Genomic DNA, 13461 nt, shown 5'->3' with positions numbered 1-13461 from the left:
CAAGTATAGTTAAATTCATTTACAAGTTTGATTTAAGAAAATAAGTTGGAAAATGCAATGGCATAAGGCCAAAGTTTCTATCATTTGTAAAAGTGGTCTAAGTTTAGAACAAAAGTAGTTCACAAAAAGAAGGTTTTGAAAATGGAGGGAGAGATTTTGAAATTAAAGAAGTAGGGAGAAGATGAAGAGACTACCCTATGCACAAAAACTTAAAAGTTCAAAGTTGAAAAGATCTAACCAAATGGGAGCAATCCAATAGACAAGTATGTCAATAGAAACACAGAATTCCCTTGGACTTTTTAGAATCAAGCAACACACGAATGCACAATTATATCAATCTTGAAGAGCAAAGGCATTAAATAAAGATGGCCTCATCCAAGCTTATCCACTTCAAAGATCTTCTTCAAAATAGTCTATGTAGCAAATGAATTCCACAAGTCACAGGTTCAACATAACAGCTTAACAATGATCAATGTTGTAGATGAATCTGGAGAGATCTAGAACGATGTATCAGATGAATTCAAACTTGCAATCACTTGGTTCTTCAACAAATTGGCATTGGCCAAGTCCATTAGCAAAGGAATGTTGCCTAAAATCTAAGTCCAATTGGGGAGATCAAAACAACAGTCCACTCAAAAGTCTTTTAGCGTTTTTGTTATTATTATGTGCATTAATGGTCAAAGACCACACAAACAAGCAAAGCAACAAAGTATATCGCACAATATGATCCAAGTGGACAAAGTGAAAATTATATTAACATAAACAATTAGAATGATATATACCATGACAAATGATAATAGAACAATAAAAGTAAATTGCATTAAAAGTAAAAGCTTGAAAGTAAAAGTTAATGGTTAGTAAGTTAATAGTTAGTTTTGTTTTGTTTTTTTTATTTCAAGACATTCTTTAGAGAACACTCAACCCAATTGCCACAAGCATGTATCCTTGAACCAAAACATCTTCCAAAGGAAGGAAAGAATGCCAAGTTTCCACACAATACCATGGAAGAGGGGAGACTTACAATCTCACTAACTAGAATGCTTGTGCCTTTTGTGTCACAAATTTAGCGCTATGTTAAGCAATCGTAATTAGGCTTATGTAGAAGTCACAACTATTTGAGGCCGGTCAAAATTTTTTTGGTGCTAATGCATGTTGGAGACATAGTATTAAGAACTATGCTCATTTAACATACCACACGCAAAAATATGCAAAAGGTGTGGCCTAATCTCATCCATACTCATGTTAATCTTTCAATCAACTAGCATTAGGATTTTGAGATGTCATTGGCCAATTGAAAATGAATGGATGAAGAATGGGAATTAGATGAAGAAGGAAAGGGATGAATGAGATCACAAATTGGTCAAAGGAGGACTTTTACCAAATTAATATTATTCATTTATTTTGGGAGATGGAATGTACATTCCATCAATCCCCTAAATCCAATAATATTAACTTGACAAAATCAAATCAACCTTGACCAAGGCCCAACAACAGATGAGAAACTCAATTAAGTCAATATAAATGATCAACATAAATTAAATGGCATTTATTTAATTAAAAATATTCTAATAATGCATTAAATTCAAATATGTTTTGTCCAAACCCTAAAATCACATCAAAACACCAAATAAATGGCCATGTGATTTATCATAGGTCAAACAACATCAAAGGACCTTGGACAAAAAAATTCATAATTTTTGGACATTTAAATATTTTTAAACAATTAAAAACAAATGAAAAATAAATTAACTCATAAAAAATATTAATAATGATCGAAAAAATAATTTTAATTCAGAATATGAAATAGAAAAATATTTGAAATTTTTTGGTGAAAGTCCCATATTTTTTGGATCAATATTGAATTTATTATGAATTTTTGAAGAAAATGGAATTAACAGGAAATTCATAAAATGCTAAAATACATGGACCATCAGATCTCCCTCATTAATTGAGGTGGCAGATCTGATGATCCCCAACACGCGTTCCACCAACACCTTAGTCAAGCACGCTGTAACATGAGTAATCAAAAGGAATGGCTGAGATTAGAACATGAGATTTAGATCACACGGTCCAGACCAAAGACACATCATCACCGTAGCCAGAGCTCCGGTTGTCTTCTCCGGCGAGCTTCGCCAGACTGGTCAACATGAACCATCACCAAAATTTCAAACAAGGACATGATTTTAAAGAGAAAACATCACTGAGCACGAATATCACCTCCATTTCTTCCAATTCCAACTATATTGAGAGATATGTGGAATTGAAAAATAAGGTTCATGATCTGAGTTGCTTCAATTTGGCCTCAAAGCAACTCAAACACCTTGCCTACATTGGTAGGACTTCAGCCAACACAATAATCAATAGAATTGAGAAAGAAACAAGGAGAATCAAAGAGATCAAATTTTCTGCAAATTACCTTCAATAGAGGTCTGAGCTTGCTAGATTTTGATCTGAATCGTGCTTGGCTTCACTTCAATTGCTTGCAGAAGAGGAATGGAAAGGCTTAGAATCAATGGACTCCTGGAGAATTGAATTCCAAAACAGTGGAGATTCAAGCTCAAATTCAACTGAATTTATCATGGTTATCCTCTTAATGTGAAGGGTTTGCAATGGGGATTCAAAGTTGGCACAGTGTGTATGTTAATTTTGAGCATAAGGGCTTCAATTTATAGAGTTTGGGTGATATTTGCACACTCACTTCCACTTTCCAAAATTGGCAAATGATGAAAGCATGGTGCATGGGCGCGCATAGGCCCATGAAATGATTGTTTGAAAGGCCAAAATAAAGTTCATATGCTTTGGAGATGGATTGGATTACAAGGTACATGTGCATTGTCATTTGAAGATTGATCCATGCCAAATGATATCAGCTTGTTTAAGCCATGCGTATCCTATGCATTTCTCATCCAAAATGCATGAATTTTAGCTCTTTGGAAAGGTGAGATCAAGAGTAACAAGTTTGACGTTTAACACTTTCTCATTTGGATCTTGGAAATTGGAGATATTTGAGGTAGAAGCTTGGAAAAATTTGACATATCAAAATTTTTCTAAGTGTCAAGCCATATGTCTCAATATTCCACCTTGCTTAACTTTTTATAGGAGCTTCAAATGAGAAAAGTGTCTTTATCAAAGTTGTAGCTATTTCAAATCAGTTAAAAATGGTCACCAATGTCATGTAATTTTGATTTGAAATGATAGAGTTATGCATTTTTGAAGTTTGGAAAAATCACTTGATCAATGGTATAGGTCAAAAGTGACCTATAATGTAGTCTCATATCACATGTTCAAAGAAGTTGAATTAGCTCCCACTCCAAACATAAAAGATGAATTAGACACATTGGATTTGATTGTGCAACTTGTAAATCTTTCATCTCATGAAAATTGAGCAAGTTATGGCCTTGGGAAGTTGACTTTCAAATTAGGGTTTAGACAAAATGACCTATAATGTTTCAACATAGAAAATGATTTTCCAAGAAAAACTAGCTCTAGGTATCAACATGAAAATTATTTATAATGTCATTTAGAGTAAGGTTTCTCTTGGAATCATTTCCATATGGTGAAAATTGTAGGAGATAGGGTCTAGGGAGACCCAGTTTTGATAAGATGAATTCATCTGGCCAACCACCATCAACCAACTTGCTAACTTCCAATTCTCTTGACTTTCTTCCTCATGGTAGATCATATATGCATAAGATGATGAAATTTGAAGTTCCCCTTGAGAAATTTGATCAATTGGTGAGATAGCTTGTAGAAGAAGTTACTCAAGATACCCAGTCAAACTAGGGTTTCCAAGGCAAATCACCCTCAAACTCTTGAAGAAATATTGATCAATATAACATGTAGAAGAAATTGGGACTCATATATGATGTTCATAACCATTCTTGAATTGATTCTTGGTTGTGTTCTTTGTTCATGAGGGTCTCAAACCCTAGATGTGATAAATGAATCAATGAGATCATGCCCCTACCTACAAAAAGGTTAGATAGATACAAAGACATATTTTTGGTATTTTGGTTAGTAAAATTATAAAATACAAGTATGATATAATCACAAAGTGCTTGGTGATCTCTCCCAAAACAATCCCAATGAAAAGGGGTAAGGAGGATGACAAGGCATGATCCCAATGCTAATGCTTATGATGGAAATGCATGAGGGATCTTAGGGTCAAAATTGGGGTATTACAATTACCATGGATGAACCCTCCACCAAGGAAACTAGGTTGCACATCTTCAGCTTTAACATAAGACGACCCTCGCTGAAATTCCAATCCAGCTTTGTTCTTGTTTTCGGAACCTCTACCATACGGCCCCTTTGATCTGAATTTCCATCTTCTATAATCTTTTGAGATTCTTTAAAAGAGGATATGGGTGCCCCAATTTTCTTAACCTCGGCAATTGATAGAGCTTGGAACGGAGTTCCAATCTCATCCTCAGCTTCCACATACGAAAAAGACAATAGGTGACTTACCAACAGTGCCTTCTCTCCACCAACAATGACAAGCTTGCTATTCCTCACGAATTTTAACTTCTGGTGCAGAGTGGATGTAAAAGCTCCAGCCTCATGTATCCATGGCCTTCCCAATAAGCAACTATAGGCCGGGTGGATATCCATCACTTGAAAAGTTATTTAGAAATCACTCGGACCTATCTTCACCGGAAGGTCCACTTCACCAATAATAGCTTTGTGAGAACCATCAAATGCTTTGACGATCACGCCACTGTACCTCATAGGGGCGCCTTGATACGTTAACCTTGACAGAGTTGACTTGGGGAGTACATTCAAAGAAGAACCGGTATCAACTAGTACATTTGACAATGCATCATCCTTGTAATTCATTGATATGTGCAGCGCTAGGTTGTCATTTCTGCCTTCCTCGGGAAGTTCTTCATCACAAAAGCTCAAGTTCTTGCAGGAAGTGATGTTAGCCACAATGTGGTCAAATTGATACACAGTCACATCATGCTCCACATAGGCTTTCTCCAACACTCTTTGTAATGCTTCTTTGTGCGCTTCAGAATTCATGGACAGAGACAACACTAAAATTTTCGAAGGAGTTTGGAGCAGCTGCTCCACCATATTAAATTCTCTTTTCTTAATGAATCTCAACACTTCATCGTCATCATTAGGTTTCAATTTGCTGGATTCACCAGACTGACATATTGGAGCACTCATTGGGCTCACTGCGGGTACATCAACCTTCTTACCAACAGACACATCTTCTATCACCTCTTTTGGAAAGACATGTCCAAATACACGACCTCTGCGGGTCATCTTTGCTATATCGGCAATGTTCATAATAGAATTGTTCGTAGGCAATGGAACCTCTTGACCTTTCTCCACCATGGTAGCATTATATTGGTACGGAACAGCTCTATCGGATGCGTACGGAATGGGGCCCGCTAACCGTATTACTAACAGCGATACCGATCTGTTGACGTTGATACTGCTACTGATGTCAAATTGAATTACTACCCTCTCAAGGGTTTTAAACACTAGAATAATAACATGCACGTCATCTATATCCCTTGACTGCTGAATCTAGATTACATTCTCATCCATCAACTTCTGGATATCTCTTTTGACGATTGAACACCCACCGGGGTGTACATTACAAATCGCACAACCGACACGATCATGCTCACAATCACTAATAGTACACATGGTCTTATGCATCTCTACCAAGGACCGACGAATACGTTGCACATCGAATACTCGGAAACTTCCCGAACAACCATTTACCATATTAACAGAGGAATTCCCATGAGCAGGCAATGGGTTAGCTTTTACATTCGGCGCACGGTCCTCAAAGGTCACCATCCCACTCTTCACTAGCTTTTGGACCTCATACTTCAAAGGGTAGCAGTTTTCAATATCATGGTCGGGAGCTCCTTGATGAAAGGCACAACGGAGTTCTGGCTTATACCACTATGGAAGTGGTTTTGAAATTTGTAGCAGATTTCTTGGTTGAAGCAGGTTCTTGAGAACCAAAGACAGGTATAGTTCAGCATATGACATAGGAATAGGGTCAAAGAGACCTACTTCCTCTCGAAACTTTGTTGTTGTTGATTATTGTTGTTGTTATAGTTGTTGGTTCTTTGTTGTGGCTGTTGTTGACGTTGTTGTTGAGTTGGTGCTGATTGATTGTTTGAAAATACTGTAATAACGGATGAAACTTGATGATAATGATGACGTGGTTGTGGATTTCTTTTGACATGAGGCCTCCTCTACCTCCCCATGGATACTGCATTGGTTTCACCTTCCTTTTTTCTAGAAAAACTGCTCCCATACTTTTTGCTTGATGATACCTCTTCCTTAGACAAACGTCCCTCACAGACACCTTCTTCTAACCTCATCGCCATGTTTACCATTTCGGTAAAATCACTGGGGGCAATAGCAATCATTCGCTCGTAATAAAACGAACTCAGGTTCTTAAAGAAAATTTTGGTTATATCTTTTTCTTCCAATGGAGGATTGATCTGAGCGGTAAGCTTTCTCCACCTCTAGGCATACTCTTTGAATGTCTCTTTATCCTTCTGAGACATAGACCTCATCTGGTCTCTATCAGGCGCCATGTCCATATTATACTTGTACTTCTTCACAAAGGCTTCACCCAAATCACTGAATGTGCGAACACTAGCGCTATCTAACCCCATGTACCACCTCAGAGCGGCACCAGTCAGACTGACTTATAAGTAGTGAATTAATAATTGATCATTATCAGTTTGCATTGACATTTTCCTGGCATACATGACGAGATGGCTAAGTGGACAAGTATTTTCCTTATAATTTTCAAAGTCAGGTACTTTGAACTTCATTGGGATATTGACATTCGGCACTAAGCAAAGTTAAGCAGCACTTTTACCAAACAAGTCATTTCCTCTCAATGTCTTCAATTCCTTTCGCAACTCAAGGAACTGATCCTTCATCTCATCCATCTTCTCATAAACATTTGGACCCTCAGACGGCTCAAAAAGGTAGATGGCATCCTCAACACGAGGCAAAGTGTGAAGGGTTGGAGGTGGCACAGACATGATCGGGCTAGATGCAGGCATAGAAGCAAATGTGGGTGCAAATCCTTCAGGCATAAAACTCGGTGGCATCCCCCACGGGAATCCAGCAGGCATAATCGGACCAGATTGAGTAGCAGGCATAGTTGAGGTAGCAACCTCGAAGATGACAGTCCTCTGAGGAGGAGGAGTTGCAGGCGTTGGAGAACACTGATTCTGAGCATCTAAAACAGACTCCATCATGGCGGTCAAACGAGAAATCTCGTCCTTTAGTTCTTGGTTCTCTTACTCCAAATGTTCCATGATTCTCGGTTGATTGGCGCGAGTGTTATATCGGTGAGTCAGCTTGCCTGAAGCACAGAAGAATAACCAATAAGACATATGGCATAAGAAAATATGTTATGCAAATGATGCATGAAATGTAATGTTTTGATTGTTTTTATTTTCAAGGAATATACTATTTTATTTGCAAGTATACAATAATAATAATTTGATTCACCATAAAAAATCTCTTTTATTCATATAATTTTTGAAGGATTACCTTGAGTACAATTTCATAAACCAAAATACAAGTACAAGAAAAAAGGAAACTAATCATCCTAAGGATCCCCTAACAACAGTGTCAGATGATCTGGCTGCATGCGTGTACTTCCTTCGGATGCGTCGAATCTTAGACTCAAAAGAAGTCTTCTTCTGAGCCTTCTTGAGGATAAGCTGATCAACAATCTTCTTCCAAGCACCGGAAGGCTGAGGCATACTAGAAGGAGATGGACCCTTTGGCTCTCTCTGTCTCTTCACTGCTCGGTCTTCAAGAAGTTCAATAAGTGTGTGTTTGTCCTTAGACTCAAACTACAACTCCTCATGCTTTTGGATCAAAGCATGGAACCGCTCTTCCCACATATCCTTCTCTTGCTTCATCTTGGTGAGTGCGTCTTCCAACTCCTCTGCATCTTGGTTAGAGAGAGTTAATGGCTCAACCACAACCATAGACATAAGTCTTTCACATGCATACGGCATCTTCAATTCCAAAACTATTTTCTTCACCCAAAGAGTCTAAGCTTCCAAAGCTACACAGTTGCACGGACCAAGCTCGGATCTTCCTTTCCTGTGCACATTATGCCAAGCATGAATCATCTTCTGCTTCAAATGTTAGGGATCTTTACCCTCTTGATAGAAAAGACCTAATAACTAAGTGTTATTAGGTGTGTCTCTCAAGAGGAACCCAAGTTGACGAAGAGCCAAAGCAAGGTTGTAGTTGATTCCTCCTTGTGTACCAATGAGAGGCACATTAGAGAATTCATCACAACTTTCAATAATATCCAAGCTACTCAATAAAGAATCATACCAAACTATATCATCATTAGTGAGAGACATAAGTCTCTGAGACCACCGTAGACATTGTTTGTTCTCCACAAAAGCAGGCGTCTGAGGCAAGTGTGAAATAAACCACTTGTACAGAAGAGGAACACAACACACAATAGTTCCACCACCTTTAGAATTCCTTAGATGCAAGGAGAAGTACATATCACCCAACAAAGTAGGCACAAGATTCCCAATCAAGAAAATTCTAATGGCGTTAACATCAACAAAACCGTCAATGTTAGGGAACAAAGCCAAACCATAGACTAGAAACACAAAGAGGGCTTCAAAAGCATCAACACTACCGGCTTGAGCAAAGGCAGTAGCTTTCCCAATAAGGAACTCAGAAGTGAACCCAAACATTCCTTCTTTCTTCACCCAATGAGCCTCAATCTCAGACTTCTTTAAGTGAAGAGCTTCAGCTATAACATGAGATCTAGGAATCTCTTCCAATCCACTAAAAGGCACCTTATCATAAATGGGTATTCCCAAGAGATGGGCATACTCCTCTAATGTAGGCATAAGATGATAATCAGGAAAAGTAAAGCAACGGTAAAGAGGGTCGTAGAACTGAACCAACACACTCAAGAGTCCTTCAACCATATCAGTAGATAATATAGATAGAAGCTTCTCATGATGTTGCTTGAAATCCAAGGGACCTAATACAAAAGATGATAGCTTCCTTAGATCCTTCAAATCTAGACATCTGAAATTGTACTTTCTAGTGTCCCTTCGCCTATAATCCATGGTCTGAAAATATTTGCAAATAAAACATCAGTTCCGTGAAGTTATTTTTGTGTGATGAATGCCATGATGTGCATTAATGCATGAATGCAACAATCATAAATAAGGGATCACGCACAAGGAAAACAAACAAAGGTCAAAGGATGAATCAAGTCATTGTCAAGATCAATCATCCATTTTGGTAGATTATGGTTTTCACCTTATCAACACCCAAGTTCCATTGATATTGACAAGACTTAATTGGATTAACCAAGAATCAAGGGTTTGTTGTGAGTCAAGAGCATGGAGTCAAGTTAAGGACCATCCCAAAGGAGTGTACTAAAGATAAAAACATGTAGATCATGTACTAAAAAGTTCCCAGAGTCTTAATTCCATCTATCGGATATTAAAGGTTAAGATGACTAACTCATCAACCCATAATATTCTTAAGAGAAACTCGTCTGAGATCACCAAGCATAACAAGCAAATTATATCACCACTCAAAGATCACCAAGCATAACAAGCAGATTATATCACACACAAAAAATATACAAACATCAAATATACAATTATATACACATAAAAAACTAGTTTAAACCCATTGAGGCCTACTCCGCAACAGAGTCGCCACTTAATTTTTGTAACGGTAAATTCATGACCAATAAGCTATGGATAAACTTAACATCAATAAAACCAGAGTCGCCACCGCACTCTTATTATTTCCAAAGGAAAAGGGAAAAGTACGAACAAAACCCAAAGATAAGAAGTTTTCAAATCAAAACTAATAAAATGCAAGAGATTACAAGTAAGGGGGTTAGTTACACAGAGGGAAGGTGTTAGCACCCAAAGTATCCTAGGTACTCCTGGGGAACCCTTTTTTATGTGTGTATGTGTTTTTGGTATAAAATGATGTTTTCAATAAATAGAGTGTGGGGACGAGAAAAGAATTCATTAATTATAATTTTTGTGTTTGACAAGGCCTTCGGACTTGTGCCTACGTACAAACATAAAATGAGGGATCAAAACCTCGTACTTCGTGGTATCTATTTCAAAATGAGTGGATTGCTTTTAACAAAAATTTAAATTTAAAAGAGGCATAAAAATCCCACAAGTTTGAATGAGTGTTAGTTCTTTTTGTCTTTTGAAATTTTAAGTCAATATGGTTAAGTTCATATACAAGTTTTACTTAAGAAAAAGAGTTTGAAATTGCAATGGCATAAGGCCAAAGTTTCTAATTTTCAAAAGAGTCTAAGTTAGAAATCACAAGCAAAGAAGATTTTGAAAAGGGGAAGAGATTTGAAATTTAAGAAATTGGAGGAGATGAAGACATTAATCCTAAGAAAATTAAAAGTTAAGAGTTGAAAAGATCTGACCAATGGGATGCAATCCAATAGACAAGAATCTCCTATAGAAACCCACTTTTACTTTGGACTTTAGAATCAAGCAAATACCAATGAACAAGCAATATGAAGAGCAAGGAATCAAATAAAGATAGCCACATCCAAGCTAGAAACTTCAGTAGTCTTCTTCATAATCTTCCCCCCATGTATCAGATGACATACTCCTTAAATGGCTCAGAATAAGTCATTAGACACAGGCTCAAAGCAAAATTTGTATCAAGACCATGTAGCAAATGAACTCCTATGGATCTCAACACTTGCTTCAGATGAGAATTCAAATCACAAGAACTTGGTTTCAGAAACGTTGTCATTGGCCAAGTCCTTTTGAATAGGGAATGTTGCCTAATTCTAAGTCCAAATCTCAGATCAAATCTGACAGTCTACACAAACATTTTTTAGGGTTTTTGTTGTTTATTAAGTATTTTAAGGTCCTAATACCACATACACAAACAAGGTACACAAATAAGTATATATAATCACAATATATGGCTCAAGTAAGCAAAGTGAAAATGACATTAAAATAAACAAGTTAAATGATATGTAAAATGGCAAATAGTAAATGGCTTGAATTTAAATTGCATAAAGTAAATGACTTGAAATTTAAAGCAATTATAATAGAAGTTAGTCAAAGGTTAGTTAATTAGATGTCTGTGAAGTTTTGCTTTTCAATTGTTTAAGTCATTCTTTGGAGAACACTCAACCCTTTATTCACAAGCATGGATCCTTGAACCAAGACATCTTCCAAAGGAAGGAAAAAAGGCCAAGTTTCCATATAATACCATGAAAGGGGGGAAACTTACAATCTCACTTACTAGAATGTTATACTTTTGGGTCATAATTTAGCACTATATTAAGCAATCGTAATTGGACTTATGTAGAAGTCACAACTATCTGAGGTCGGGCAATAAAATTTTTGGTGTTAATGCATGTTAGAGATATGGTATAATGAACCATACTCCTAAAACATATCACACTCAAAAAAAGAAAATGATCCATGGATGGACCTAATCTCATCCATACTTATATTGGTTCATCTAACACAAAGTTATTGATGAACCAATTAGCCTTAGGATATTGAGATGTCATTGGTCAATGAAAGGGATGAGATAGAATGGGATTGAAGATGAAGAGGGAGAGGAAATGAGACAAACACAAATTGGTCATGAGAGGAATTTTATCAAATTAAAATCATTCATTCATTTTGGGAGATGAAATGTACCTTTCATCAATCCCCTAAATTCAATGATTTTAATCCAACAAAAGTCAAATCAACTTTGACCAAGGCCCAAACACATAGTCAAACTTCACAAGTCATTAAAAATGGCTCAACATAATTTCTACATAATTAAACAATTAAATGTCAAATTAAAATGCATTAAATTAAATTATGTTTGATCAAAAACCCAAAACCTCTTCAAAACACCAAATAAATGACCAAGAGAATTATCATAGGTCAAGCAAGGTCAAAGGACCTTGGGGAAAAAATTTCATTATTTTTTAAAAGTCAGAAGTATTTTTAAACAATTAAAAAAATGGAAAAAACAATTAAATCATGAAAAATATCAATATTGATCCAAAAAATAATTTTAATTCAGAAAATGAAAGAGAAAAATATTTTTTTTTTGTGAAAGTCCCATATTTTTTGGATCAATAATGAAATTAATATGAACTAATGAAAAATAAGCAATTAAATGGAAAATTCAAAAATTCAAAAAAAACGTGAGCCATCTGATCTCCCTCATTAATTGAGGTGGCAGATCAGATGGATGAAAACGCGCGTTCCATGTGTACATGAGTCAAGTGTCCCACACACATGATAATTACTTTGGATGGATGAGATTAGAAGCTATGGATCAGATCAAAGGGTTCTGGACAAGCCAACACACCACCGGAGCCCTAGCTCCAGTCATCTTCTCCGGTGAGGACCACCGGAATGGTCCAAGCTCAACTCAAAGAAAAATGGAAAATGAGTATACTATTTGAAGGAAAAATGCTTAGGAGCACGAATCTGGCCTCAATTTTATCCAATTACAAGTATATAAAAAGATACAGGGATTTGAATTTTGAGGATCATGAACTGAGTTGCTTCGATTTGACCTCAAAGCAACTCAATCTTCTTGCCTACATTGGTAGGACTTCAGACAACCAAAAATCAAAAAGAATAATGGAGAATTGAGGGAGTATCGAAGATATGAAAAATCTGAAAATTCACCTTTATGCTTGGCCTTGCTTCAGATGCTTGATGGAAGATAAATAGATCAAGGAAAGGGATGGACTTTTGGAGTTTCAATCTCAAAACAGATGGAGAATTGAAACTCGATTTTCAAAGAAAATCCTCAAGTTTATCTTTCAATGGTAAGGGTTTGTGGTTGCAGGTTCAAAGCTTGAGCATGAGGTCCTCAATTCTAAGCAATGAGGGTCTTATTTATAGGCCATGAGATTGATATTCACACACTTCCAATTTTGGCAAAATTTGAAATTCCCTCTTGCATGGATGCATGGGCGTGCATTAGGCCCATGAGATGATGTATTCTGATCCATAATACTAAGTTCATCATGCTAATATCATGTTAGAAGCTCATGCAAGTCTGTGTGGAAAATGGAACTTGAAATTATCCAAATGGTGCTTCAACTTACACCCATGCGCAAGTCCTTCAATTTTGACCCAAATGCGATGATCTTGGTTATTTTGGAAAGGTGAGATCAAGGGGAACAACTTTCATGTTGAACACTTTTTCATTTGAATCTTTTATCATTATGAATTTTGAGGTGGAAGTTTGGGAAATCAAAAATATTTAAAACATTTCTAAGTCCCAAGTCAAATGTTCACTTCTTCTATCTTGAATAAGTTTTTATATGAACTTCAAATGAGAAAGGTTCCTTCATAAACGTTGTAGATCTTTCCAACCTCTTAAATTTGGTCACAAATTTGATCCCATTTGGATTTGGTATGAAGGAGTTATGCATTTTAG

The sequence above is a fragment of the Lathyrus oleraceus genome, chromosome 1 (genome assembly GCF_024323335.1).
Source record: "Lathyrus oleraceus cultivar Zhongwan6 chromosome 1, CAAS_Psat_ZW6_1.0, whole genome shotgun sequence".
Classification (NCBI taxonomy): domain Eukaryota; kingdom Viridiplantae; phylum Streptophyta; class Magnoliopsida; order Fabales; family Fabaceae; genus Lathyrus; species Lathyrus oleraceus.
This window is presented reverse-complemented; position numbering follows the sequence as displayed.